The sequence below is a fragment of the Apis cerana genome, linkage group LG13, assembly GCF_029169275.1.
Source record: "Apis cerana isolate GH-2021 linkage group LG13, AcerK_1.0, whole genome shotgun sequence".
NCBI lineage: Eukaryota > Metazoa > Arthropoda > Insecta > Hymenoptera > Apidae > Apis > Apis cerana.
The window spans coordinates 3,383,037-3,397,326 of record NC_083864.1 but is presented as its reverse complement, the minus strand read 5'-3'; the positions used below and the strand labels follow the sequence as shown (position 1 = coordinate 3,397,326).

The window sequence follows — 14,290 nt, the reverse complement described above, 5'->3', positions numbered from 1 at the left end:
TTTTCTCTTGTCCATTCTTCATCCCTGCGTTGTTGACCGTCCGCGATTGGCGAAAATTCGATCCGTGGCGCGATAACGATCGCGTCGTCGAGATGCGTTTCCAGAACGTTCCAACGTTCGTTTCGATCGGGAAATTTATCGAATCAGGATGAATTGATGAGGTTCTCGTTGTTACCGTGCTGAAGAATATGTATCATGGTGATTTAGGAAAGATTCGGTGAAAATCGGAGAAATATTTCTTTTTCTTTTTTTTTTTTTTTTCGTCTTATTCGTCTCTGTCTGTATATATTTATATATATATATATGTATTCGGTGTCTCTCGGTCTCTCGCGTTTATAACGTAGAATTACGAGGGACAAAACGTTGGTTTTATCCCGACTTGGCAACGCTTTTCAATTTCGAAACGGTTCGCTAAATTCCTACGAAGTTTGATCCCCGGTTTCGTGGGGACGAGAGATATTATTTTTCGTTTTTATCGCGTCCCGTCCACGGAAATATATAGTTTCCCGCGTGTTAATACGCTCGAAATTTTATACGTATGTAATAAATAACGAGAGGTTTGGGAAAAATTGGTTGGGAAAAATCGCGTCCGCGAATACGGTCGCGCTCAAATCCATCCGAGTTAAACTGATTTATTCAAGCTTGTGCCGACGTACCCGTTGCATATTCCATTCGAATGCATATTTAACCACGAATTCGCATCACCCACCGCCACGTTGGTGTCTACACAACACGAGGCGGTAGACACGAGAAGCAGAGGAGGGAGGACATCAGGAAGAACATCCGTCAAGCACCATCCCGGAAACCGAGGCGAATCGAACGCGACGTAGGGGGAGGGGGGAGGAATTTCAAGGTGGAGAATTACTTACTGCCGTTCAAGTCGTGGTTCACGGCTTACGTAATGGTACCTGGAAATCAATTATCCTTGAAAACCGTCCCCTCTTGAGAAGTATTAAATTGTCGTCCCCTCCCCCCCAAAAAAAATCCTTCTTTCAAAGTCTTTTCTTCTTACCACGATTGCCGCACGATTTACTCTCCTTCGTTCGCTTTATAAAAATAATTCGACAATCTCTATCAACTTGTATCTTCTCTTGCTAAATTTCTCGTGCTTTTAATCGAATCGAGATTATTAACAACAATACACGACGGATTTCTCGAAAGGTTTGAATCATCGAAATTCGAGAAAGAAATTTCTTTTTAGGATATCAATTTGGAAATTGAGGGCGCGATAACGCGGGTTAATTGCATGCAACGAGGCTCCGCGAAATTGGATTTGATCCGACAAAATGGAACGCATGTTGTATGTAGAAGATATTTTTTCCTATTGGCGCATATTCGTTTTAAATATCTTTTAATATCTCTCTCTCTCTTTCTCTCTCTCGTTTTCCTAAAAGGAACCGCGGCGCGACGAAGACTTAATTTAATTTAATTCGCCGTTCTATTAATTCATTTCCCGCGAAATTGGTGGAAGAAAACGGTGGATAATAAATTCGCGCTAGAACGAATTGCACCTCGTTCCAACTCTGCCCTTCCTGTGGCAAGGCTTCGCTCGTCACTGGATTTAGATCATCTCCCGGAAAGAAACTTCGTTTCCGCGATAGACGATTAAATTGGAAAACGTGGTGGCGTGATACGAAGGAGTGGTAAACTTGACGCGCGACTCGTGATTACTTAGTTTTCGACAGAATGATATTCTGTGAACGTGTCGAGAGAGAAAGAGAGTGTAATCGTATTACGAAAAAGATACTGGAAGAAAAGGATTCGTTGAATCGGCGGGAGTTTTAGATTAATTCTGGGAGCGTAAGAAAGTCTTTCGACGATTAGGTTGATTAATTTTTTAATAGATTATCTTGTATTGAAACGGGTACGATTATATTCTCGAAATCGTGCTAATTCCATCCTACGTGCAAAAATAAATCGAAAGAGAGAATAATATTTTTTTTCCGTTTGAAATTTAAGTTTAAAGAATTTTCGTGCATAAATGTTGGCTAATTCTCGATTGGACGAACGAATGAATCATCGATTTTATTTTCCCACGCTCTTTTATTTATCCTCGCATGCAAAGTATTTAATCAGAGAATTAGCCAATTTCACTTTTGTATTGTCAAAGAAATTTTTGATTTATTTCGAACGAAATTTTTAATATTGTCCTTTTTCTCTTTTCGATTTATTTCTATATGTAGAATCGTTAATTGGCCGTATGATTTTGAGGATATATACGAAGGGATGCTCGAGGAAGTAGTAATAGGATTTCAATTGGAGTATCGAATAAATCGGTATATAAAATTTAATATATCCTTACCGTCTTTCGAATCGTAATTTCCATTAACAAGATGGCCCTGTTGAAATCCTTGTTGAAATCTCGATAAACTCGCGGCAAAAATTCTTTCGACAAATGAAGAAAACTCGTTTCTTCCTCCTCCTTTCTCCTCGAATCATCGAGGAATCGTACGAAGGGAATTACATTACATCGAAATTTTGGGTAGAAATTTCTCTCTCTCTCTTTTTCTTTTATTTTCCCGCTTAGCTTTTATAGGTTGAATTCCCGAAAGAGAAAGAGAGAGAGGGAAAGAGGGTATTACCTAGATATTTTGTAAGATAGACCCGTTATTTTCACCTGACGCATGCAAAATACAAAGAAAGTTCACGAACACGTATAAAACTTCGTTTCATCGTTTCAACCCCTTTGAACCGTGGCGGAATACAAAGAGATATTTCGTGAGGCGTAATACAAACAATCCAAAATTCAAAGGTATCCCCCTCGCGGGCTATTTCCCTTTCGTTTTTTTCCTATTGGAATATTTAGAAGCCTATAAAGCTCAGTTTCTACCCACTTGGAGAAACTAACACGGTCGTCGGGGCGACTGTGCGAATTGAATCCCATGGAGAAATTAAATCGCTCGTGGGAAATGGATACGTGATTCTGCGAAAGTAAATCCTTGACTTTTATCGTTTATCTTCTTGTTTCTTTTTTGTTCCAATTATAGAAGAATTTCCCTATCAAAGAGGAAATATCTTGGTTTCGTGATGTCGTGTGAATTAGAGGATGTGGACGAGATTTTTCAGATTAATACGTAGAATATTGATCTTTTTGAAAAATATAAAATTAATAATTGGCATTTTGATAATGAAAATATGTGCCGTGCGTCTCGTCCATATCGCTGCTTTTGATAAAAATTATTTGAACAATACACTTACTGGCAAGCATAAGTTTTTCTTTTCTTCGTGCGGATTCAGAAAGAAACTAATCGTTCGTCGATGTTATCCTATTTTCTCTTTACTCCAATTTATTCTCGAAGAATGAGAGGTATAAACTTGCAAATTTAATTCCTTCCATTTAACCATTGTCAGTAAGTCTATATTTAATATATAATATTATCGACGACGTCATAGAACCGAGATATCTCTTAGAAAGATAAATATATTCCATTTTTCTCGTGGAAATCGGCGCAAAAAATTTATATTTTCGAATTTTCCCGTGTATCATCGAACAAAACATCTCGAAAGCAAATTTCTCATTTTCCCTTTCTTTCTAAAACAGAGCACTCGTCGTACTTTTCTTCTTCTTCCTCTTCTACAATTTTTATTCCTCCCCTCGATATGTCGATCCATCTCGATGCGATCTTCCTACGATAACAGCCGATTCCTCGAATCGACCAAACCTTCCCTTTCGTTCGATTCGACCGGAACAAACTCGTTTCCTTCTCTTCCTAACGTTTCCACCTCGTTGTATATACGTATATGTACAACGATACGATCGTGCACACCTGATATAAATTAGTTTCGAGAGGTATAACGTCGATGCTCACGAGTATCACTTTTGCCTATATCATATCGTGACTTTATACCGCGAAACGAGGCCAGACACCTCGAGGACGTTTAATCGCGAGCGCCGAGCGGAAAATTAAGACTCGATCATTGTCTATTTTCGCGAGGATAATGCAACACGATTTTGTTTAATACGATTCACGATATTCTGAGTTGGATGTAAAATAATTTCGTAGCTACGAATCGAGGATAGTGGAAATTTTCGAATTTTCCTATCGAAAGTAAGAAAGAGAAATTCGAGAAATTGCTCGTATCGAAGGAAATTGTCGAATGGCCATGTAGAATCGTGTTTGCCCGACGAACGAAGAGAAATAGTTATAATTTTTTATTACACGTTCAAACTCTGAGTTTCATTATCTGTATTACTGTGTAATTGAAAGCGCGATTATTATATATATATATATATATTAGGAGAAGTGGTTAATTTTCAAAGTTTTTAAAAGGGGTGGAGGATAATTTAATTTGATAAGTGACACGTTTGCTTCTCCTGTCAACTGTTTCACTCGGAGTTTTAACGGATAATATTGACCGGTTTGAGGTCTCTGCGCAACATCGTGCAATTAAGTCGGAAGATAATTGAACGCGACTATTGAGCTATGAAAAGTGCTCGTATATCCATCGGGGTTATTTTTCTTTTTCCGTCGGACGGTGGAAAAAGAAACGCGTTGAGTTGAAGATGTTGCGGTTCCATTTCAATCAATTCCTAAGTAAATTAGAGGGAATTCGTGGATTTTACTTTATTTTTATTTTCGATGTCGGGCAGAATATCGAAAAATATATATTTCGATGATTTCGTGCTTGAGAAGTTTTTTTGGCAAATTTTTAAAATTTTCTCGAACTGCACTCCCACCAAGAATTTTTTCATTAATTATTTTTATTTACCGATTTTTACCGGGAACATTTTCGAGGAAATTAATTTTTCTCCATCCTCAACTTGAAGATTCCTGCGGAAAAAACTTCTCGAATACTTACTCGTATCGGTTAAAGAGAATCCAGAAGTTGTTATTAAGAAAATTTGGCGAAGATGGAGTGGAGATCTCGACCAACGCTAAATCTTCCGAACTTTTTCCTTGAATAATCGTCTTTAATTTGTCCAATTACCTCAAATCATTCATTAACTCAATTATTCAAGTAAAAGGTTCACGATTTTCAATTCGTATCGCAAAAACGAATCGCCGATCAAGATTTTTTTCACGTAATTCGAATAATTATAAATAGATAGACGGTTCGTTCGTTTTATATAAACGTTCACAGGACTAGATTTATCGAATTGTTCGATGCGCGTTGTTGGAACTCGATGAAAAAAGTTTTTTATTTTAGTTTTTCGTCCTCCATAAAATGGATATCCCCTTGCATCCGCCTCCCTTTCATCATCCGCCTCTCGAATTAAAAGTGAATACTTGCCTCGAAGAGGAAAACGTGATCACCATTCTCGAGTCTGGACGAGAATGTTAACACAGGACGGGATCAAACGTGGATAGTCGAGCTTGGAAATTCGCTTTCGGTCACGCAGCCGCGTAATCGGATTGGCCACCGTGTCGATCTTCGTTCGAGGATCTCTATGCACGATCGCCCCGACGCGGAGCATTCATCAGCTCTATGGAAATGTACGGACGTGACTCTAGGGGAAACCGACACCGAAGGTCCAAAAATTTCCAAAAATTTCCTTCCCCCTCCCTCCTGTTTTATTTTAACTGTTATTCGTGCGACGCTTCGCCGTGACTGGAATAATCAAACGGGTTGTAACAGGCGAATTTCATCCACCATCGCCTTTTCCACGAGTTGGAATTGGCGGCCATCTTTAAACGCGCATCTTTTGGAACTGAGCGGGGGCAGATCGACGATATAAAAGGCTTATACCCTCTTTGCGCATCGCGTCGTTGAAACGTTTCCTTTTCTTTTTTCTTTTTCCTTTTTGAAGAGGGGGAGGGAGGGAGAGTGGGTCGTATAACTCTTGGCGAATTTATAGGGAAGCTTTCAAACTCGTCCTTGCAACGATGTGCAAGACACGTGTAAGACCTCGCGAGAATATATATAACACGGTGCTCCCTTTAGAATTACTCAAGATTAGGCGTATTGTATATAATTCGAAATTCTAAATTTATTATTAGTTCAAATTGTTCGTAAATGAATCGCAAATTGGAAAACGGATATTTCGAGTGCGCCTTAACCGATAGGTTGCACGGGTTGTTTGGCATTGAGTAGTAATTGAAAAAATTAATTAATTAGAAACGTCGAATAAAGTTACTTAAAGCTAAATAATTTGATTAAAACGCTCGAATAACGAATTTATTCGTAATTAAAATCGATCCTTGCTCGTAACAAGAAGCACGGTTTACGGTCTAATTAACCGCAATTATTCCAACGATAAATTAATCAAGTAACTTTATTCCCAAAATTTGACCCGTTGAAATCTCGGTCCACGTTTCGTCGATCCCGAATATCGAAAAAGGATGCGCGTATACATAGCTCTTATCTTTGTCAACTAATACCCCCTTTGAAGATTCAACCGAGGATCTTCCACTAATATCGAGAGGAAGTTATTCCGCTTGCACGCGAGATTCCTTTCACGATCGACTTTGCTAGCAATCTTCTCGCCATCGGCGCATATGAAACTCGTGAACCCGAATATATATGGAAGAAAATACGCCACTTCTGTACAAAATCTCGAACGAGTTTCTAATGTTTGCCGATCGGATCCCTCTCGCGGCTTTCATTTGGGATTTCTTTACTTTTCCGCAACAGTAAGAAGAAACGGAAACAGAGCGACGAACGTCATCTTTTTCTTCCTTCCAGGAGAAAATGTGTATTAAGAAACATCGTCCCGCATCGTTAGCCTCGCCGTCGAAACACTGGTGGAGAAATGGTGGAAAGGTCAGAGGGCGGAGCGGTAATTGATCCTTTTGGAAACGGCGAGGACGTAGAGTTTCCGGTTTACCCTATGTTTCGCGCGTTCGTGGTTCGATGAGCCTTGAGAGAATTGAGGAGCGTTTCCAAGATCCACGAACGAAATGAATGGCCGTCGTCAGGATCGATTTTTATTTTATTTCGATTTTTATTTCACAACGGACGAGCGAGAAAGATAAGAATTATTATATACAACGATTATATTTTTTTTCCTCTCATTTCTCGTCCCTCGATGGATAATAAATTCAATTAAATTCAGTTAAACGTGGCTTCGACTCGGATGATCACTGTTTCGCATTCAATTTGTATCCATACAGGAAGATGTATCTCCTTGTAACTCGTTTTAAATCCTACGACCACGTCCTCCCCCACGTAATTCGCCTCGGTAATAGGATTTTCTCGTTAAAGTAAACGTTTCCACTCTTCTTTTTCTTTTTTTTTTTTTCGTAAATCAGATTCGTTTCCTTCTTCTTCTTCTTTCGAACGTCAACACGATAATGGTATCGTTTTTCCTCCAAATGTCTCTCTCTCTCTCTCTCTTTCTCAAATTGTCTCATCGATGAGATCGAAACTGGTAATACCCTGGTTCCATACTAGACGATCGTTATCGTAACGATACTGTAAACGATAAAAATTCGCGCGATAACGCGACTGGATTAAATGGACGATAATGGCGCAATAAACGTGGTATCTTTTAAAGAGACGACGATATCTCTCGTCGAATTCGATGATTCCTCTTTCCACGTTTTATTTCCTCGACTCGAATTATCCTTGGTGATGATGGCGATGGTGGATCGTAAATCTCTGCACTTTGGTAGATCGCGTGTTGTATCACCTCTCCGACAATGGACGTTTCCCCGAGAATCGTTTCTTCTTATACGTATCCTCGATTCGTTTCGATTCGTACGTATTATTTGCTCCTCCCCTCTCCCCTTCCTGGGACCGAAATCCAATTCTTGGCGAAGTCCTTTCTTCCGACTTGCGGAGTTCAATCTAGTAAAGGGAACGTCGAATTTCTTTTACCGCGGTACTCTTCCACCTCTTTAACTCTTTCTCCCATCGACGAGAGGAACAATATCGCCACCAACAAAGGGATTATCCGAATTCCGTGATGGACGAGATATTTCGTTACACGAGTTTTTCCTTATTACATCCCCAATTACGTTTCGCTCAATGAAATTGTATAAACGAACAAACACAGGGTTCTTCGTTCTCTGAATTCTTCTTCTTCTTTTTCTACAAGTTCTTGTACGTCTCCTTATAGTCTCCTTATAGTTGTGGATAAATGGAATAGAACGGAGTTTGAATTTTAGATACACGAATTAAGAAATGTAACGAAGATGTGAAATTTCGATAAAGGAATCCAACTCACGGCAAACGCGCAAGATATTTATCCGTAATAATATGTAAATCGGCGTGGAGGTATCTCTATAACATCTGTATCTACGACGTCGTAGAGCCAAGATATCTCTCGTCCTTGATAGCGAAAGGGCTAATCCACCACGCATGGGGATCATAACCTCTCTCTCTTTTTAACCTCTCTGGCCCGATCGATGCCGAGGAAATAACAGAATCGTTTCAGCTTTGCTTTTATCGAAGCGAAATCGGAGGGAAGGAAAAGTAATGCAAAACTGTTCCCTCGAATCCAATCCTCGGGATCGAATCAGAGCGTGCGCCAACGAATTGCCTTCGCGGAAAGGCAAGATCGTCGAAAGAAATGGCGAGATCAGGAATTCATTTCGATCGATCGTTTCGAGCGCGTCTCTTTAATTGACATGTTCGCTTCGTCGAATATGATCCCTTCCCACGCACTCTCCGTGTCGTTGATTAAACGGATTCACGCGTAAATGGACGATATGTATGTATATCTGGTGAATTCGGGAGATCTTGGTAGACTTTGCGCAAAATTCGATCAATAAATTTTCATTCAAAATCGGATTTTCCAAAATTTGTTCAAGATGGATAAGAGAAGATTTTCGTGATTGGAATTTGTACTCGTACATCGAGATATCACAAAGATCGGGGAACGTGATTTCTTTCTTTTTTTTTTTTATCGTGGACGACGAAAAACAAGAATTCAACGACTACATTTTTATGGGCGTACGCCTTGTCGCGTCCTTGCATTTGCATTAGCTTGATTAAGGTAGCGGAAATAATCGGTGGAATTGTGGTATAATTTCGCTTGAATTAATAACAAACGAAATCGTTCCACGGATAAACGTGTAGTCATTTCTTTCTTTTCGTTTTTTCGATCGTTCAAAATTGGCGAACGAATTTCGAGATGGAACGAATATGTTGGAGGCTGTATTGAGAAAAGAAAAGGCTCGATATCGGTCTCTTTTCGAAGATATACACGGTGTATCCATGGTTGTATCCGGATCGATAACGCTAGACGCCTTGCGCTTTTACCGGACAGAGATAGATAAAGAAAGAAGAAACCCTTTTCGTTCCTTCTTTCTTCCTCAACAAGCGCCTCTCGTCATCAGCTTTAAATAAAAATCGACTGTTTATCAAGTTCTAACTTTACGACGAAATCCCCGTTGAATTATTCACATTGACCGGTAAAGGAATATGCATATACATCGCCGTCCCTTTTGAAATCCCGCTTCGCTCGATATCCCCCTCCTCGACCGGATATCAATTTTTCCAACCATCCAGCTTAATTTCCGCCTTTCCTTTTCGTAAAACTCTACAGCACGCGGGATCGGTCAGAAATCGTATCGCAACAGGCTCGAATTCGCCACCTGTTTTAACACGATATATCGATACGTGCGCTGTTCGAGGCGAAATTTGCATGCAACGTGGAAAGGCAAAGGATTGATTCGAGGTTTAATTATTCATGGGACGGGTTTATTGAGAAAAGAAATTGCACGAATTTCAAAAGAGAGAGAGAGAGAGAGTGAAAAAAGGGAGAAGAATTAATTACACATTTTTTCCCTTCGAAAGACAAAGCCCACGAGTTTTCATTCGAAGGCTACCGAAGTCGAAGGAACGATCAGGCTCGCGTGGCTGGTAACCGTTTACCATCCCATCCAAGGTTCTCTTCCCCACCGAAATCTTCGTTTTAATTACGTATTCATACGCGAAGACGATAACTCTTTCTCTCTCTACCCTAGTTTCTCAAACGAATATTCCGTTTCAAGAAATGTATTACGTAGAGGACGCAGATTTGTCTTTTTTTAAAGTAAAATATGCACAACAACGCGTTACGCAACGAAGAGGAGAGGATCGAAGCGGATTTCCATCGGAATTGCGATTATGTATGATGATCGATAGCTGTAAAGCGGTCAGAGGGAGCAAGGTCTCGTCTCTTTAATTAAACTCGTGATTAACCTTCGTCACTTTTGCATCGGGGAATCCCGAGAATGGGGGCGGAACTTTGAGGCCGTGTTATTCGCGCATATTTGGCGCGTGCACTCGCGGTTAGGGGGCCTTCCGCGTGCAAGAAGAGGCGGCCGTTGTAGGCGTTGCTCGGCCTAAAGTGCGATCCACCTGTTGCTAGGCCTATATCGCGCGATCTTTCGCATTTTCCCGCCACCCCGCCCTATTAACGGCTTCCTTGCCGTTCGAATCCGCGGATGCGTGCTTTACTCCCGCTTTTTACTTCACCGGGGATCGAATTGTCATATCCGATTATTAACCCTCCGCGTTTTCGATGGAAAGGGGAATTAATTCCGTGGGGTCATTAAGGCTTCGTAAAAGTGTGAGCGAATTTTTGCTCCCTTTTTCTTTTTTCTCCTTCCTTCTCTCTACCCTTTTAAATGCAATACCTCGAAGGTGTGTCGATCGATATTTAAATGTACACTCTTTTTTTCCTTTTATCTTTTTATAGAAGTTTTGTAACGAATAACGCTTCTCGTTGAATTCCAAAAAGGTTTTCTCGAATTCCAAGAAGGAACTAACTTTCGAGCTTGTGCCAGTTTCAACCACTCGACCGGTTACGAATTCATAGGCTCGGTAAATGTCCGTCTCCTCTTTGAGCTTCTCGTGACTCGTTTGAAGAAGTTGAGTAAACTGATACTCGAGCGTCGCTCGCGGGGATCCTTGCCACCCCGGCTTTCTTTAAGGAAAGATACAGCTGGAGGGAGATTAGATTCGTATCCTCGAGATGCAACAGTAATAGAATTCGAAGACACGTGCGACGATCGCGCGCATAATTTCTTCGTGGTAGAAGCGATAAAAACGGATCGTTGAGAATCATTCAATTTCCTCCTAAGTTAACTCGCTTTCTCTATTTTTTTTTTTTTTTTTTTAAGGGGGACGATCATCGTCAAAGCACGAAACGCGAACTTTGTCTCGCCCCTCTTATTCCAAGTTGGAAAGCTGTCGGGGCAAAAGCTACACGCGGCTTAATCTACTTCTCCCCTCCCCCGTATTTGTAATGAAGTTTCATCGAGTTATCAAGCCACCATGGCAAGAAATCCACGGGCGCGGAACGGTTGCCAGGGGAACGAGTAGCACGTGTCGTCTACGTGATCGTGTTCGATTATAAGAAATTTCTTCTTAGCCGCACGCGTAGGCGTAATCCCCCCTCTCGAAAAAAACTTTCTTACTTTCGCCCATTCCTCCCTACGATAAACTATATCGAAATTCTCCTCCCTCGAAAAGTTTCCTTTTCGAGGGGATGAAAATTAAGGAGAGGAAGGAGGGACGAACATTTATCGATTCAATTCACTCGAGATGTCGAAGAATAACGAATCGAAATAACGATTAAATGCAACGGCGCCTCTCCCACGCCTTAACAAAGAACTTAAAAAAAGAAAAGAATTCGTTTCATAACGCGTACGATTCGCTGGGATCCCAATTGGATCAAATCGGGAAGGAAACAATCTGTTACGAAATGTCGAGCATGATGCTTCAAGGTGGTGAGGGATTAGCGCGTTACGCAAGACGGGATATGTCGATACTACGTCCAATGACGGGGATGAGTCGTAAAAGTATCAGGTGGGAATCCTGATTTTAACAAGTGGCGACCTTTGATTCGATTCTTGAGAAATTAGGGTCAATAACGTTATGAGAGGCGATGCGATAACGAGAGAGAGAGAGAGAGAGAGAGGGAGGGGAAGGACAGGAACGATATTAACGGCGGACCTCTCTCGGCCCGTTTATCGAGTAGAGGCTAGATAAATATCTAACCAAGGTGTTATGCGTTCCCGTTGACACTGACAAAGTACCTGCTCCACTTTGTGCCGAGGGAGCTAAGGGCGTCGTTGCGCGCAGAGACGTCGCGTGGGAGGAGATATTATAGCGGGGGATCGAGCTAGGTCTTCGAGAAATTGCGCTGATTTCGAGATACGATTCTTGCCGATAATTGGAGCAAAAATTCGATCCGATTTCATTTTATTTCGTAGAAGAGGACCGTGGTGGGTGGGCCGTCTTTCTCAGCCTCGGTGGATAAATAATTGCTGTCACGTGCCTCGATGAAAGTTGCCGGGATTTTCGATGTACGACCTTTCACGAGCCGGTCACGAAAAGCAATCTAGCCGGAATAAACCTCCCTTTCCTCTTTTCTTTTCTGGGAGAACGCGTCGCCAACGGAAGAAAGGTTCGAGCTTTCACTCGTTACTCGCCAATTTTCACTCGCGAGAGAAAGGTTTAAAAGGAGGCTCGATGAAAATTTTCCCCCGAAAATTTACCTTCTTCTTAAATTATATCTCTCTCTTCTTTTTAAATTACTTTTGCTCGAGGAACGGAAACGCGTATCGCGGACATTTCATCGAGGACAATTAAAAGGTGGAAACTCCTCCTCCGTCGTACAAATTGCATTGGCATTGTACTTGTATCGATCCTTGACGGGAAATTGAAACCTTGTCGGTTAAATTATCCTCTCCTTCTCCTCGGGCCGGGAACAGGAAACTCTGTAATTCTGTATCGGTTTTGCGCCCGAGTACTTTATAATGGATGCCGGCTACACGGTTGACTTTATCACTTGCCACGCGTAATTGGCGAACCGCGCGGATCATTTACACTCCCTTATTGATAATCTTGGAACGTGTTGCCCCTTTGTCGGCCGTTCCATCGATCCATCCGTTTCCATCCAAAATCCATCAATATCCGAATCGACATATATATATATATGCGTATGTATAATTTCGCGTATCCTTTATTCTCCGTTTTCATGAAGCGAATATACGTGCGAAATACGCGCAAACAGGGATAGGACAGGGTCGAAAGATGTTTCTCGATGGGAAAAGGGAAACGGAAATTTTGTCTAAGGAGGTTTCCAAAGCCTGGAAAGAGAGAGAGAGAGAGAGAACTGGAACTCGCACGCGACCCCTGACCTTACCTGCCCTACATAAATGACCCAGATACCCCATGACTTGGTTCTTGCAATTTCCACTGGACAATAGTGTGATCCAATAACGAACGCCATATACAAGGATCGGCCGATTTCTTAACGATGTATATATATATATATATACGATTCCAACAAGAATCTCTTAATCACCGAAGAAACGCCTCCTCCCCTGTAACTCGTTTCGTAGGAGCTCTGGTTCGTATGCTGCGTTGAAAAGGAAAATTCTCGAGATTAAACTTCGACGTGATGGGGAAGGGCCCTTTGCGTTTCCTCGATCTGGCCATCTCGAGTAAAAATAGGGGAGGGAGGTGTAATTTTAAACACGATAAATTTGGAATGGTTCCCTATGGCGTCCATTATTGAATCTCCTTCTCGTCTTCCGGGTTGGAGAGGAGGAGACGTCACGGTTCGAGAGAATAAGGACAATTGTTTCGATTCGGTTATTCTTTCAATTCTCTCGCCTCTCTCGCGTCTCCTCCCCTCCCCCGCCCTATTGACCCGTTGAACGAGATTTCGTGCCCCGCCGGGAGGCGACACGCGGAAATTTCATGGTCGCGCGTGGGTTTCGTGTATCTTTGCCTCCGGTTTTCCATTGAAACAGCATCCCCGGTTTCCATGGTGATTCCCGGATATGAAGCGGCTCGTAAAATCAATGGAACGAAGTCAAGCCAACCGGTAGTTGGACGGAAGTGATTACGGTATCGGGATGGAGTTGAACGAAATCTGTTCGAGCTCAAATTTCCTTTTTTCCCCCCTTTCCTTTCTCTCCTCTTCTCTCTTTCTCCTGGAAAAATCGCGTCGCTCGGGATTCATAGATGCGATTCGAGGAAGTTTCTTTCTCGAGGGAAACAGCAACTCACTTTTCCTGTATCAACGTTTTTTCCTCTTTTTTTTTTATAGGTTTCATTCCCTCGAAGAGACAAGAGCAAAAGCGCGATTCCACGTTTTAATCTCGGTCGTTGCGGAGGGGTGGAGGCGGAACGGTTTGAAAGTAAATTGGCTTTCCTGTTGATCGCTGCATTCATTGGTAATCGGCACGCGAACTCGAATAATGACGGGTCAAGGGAGGGGGTGGATAATCCGGGTTGGGGTTAATAGGAGGATTACGGAAGGAGACATTTTTTTCTCGCTTATCGGACCAATTTTTTCCGATCGAATTACGCTCTTGAAAATGAAACGACGCGCCCTGTTTCCCCGAGAATTCGTAGCGCGATCCATCGGCCGATCGTGTGCACGTGGAGGACCGCGTACACCAAT

At 41.8% G+C, this 14,290-nt stretch overlaps 1 protein-coding gene across 4 annotated transcripts in view; it reads left to right on the top strand.

Annotated features, from left to right (window-relative positions):
* Positions 1 to 14,290, top strand: part of LOC107998832 (neo-calmodulin) — a 60,291-nt gene that overhangs the window by 1,496 nt on the left and 44,505 nt on the right. The gene's annotated exons all lie outside the window — the stretch shown is intronic.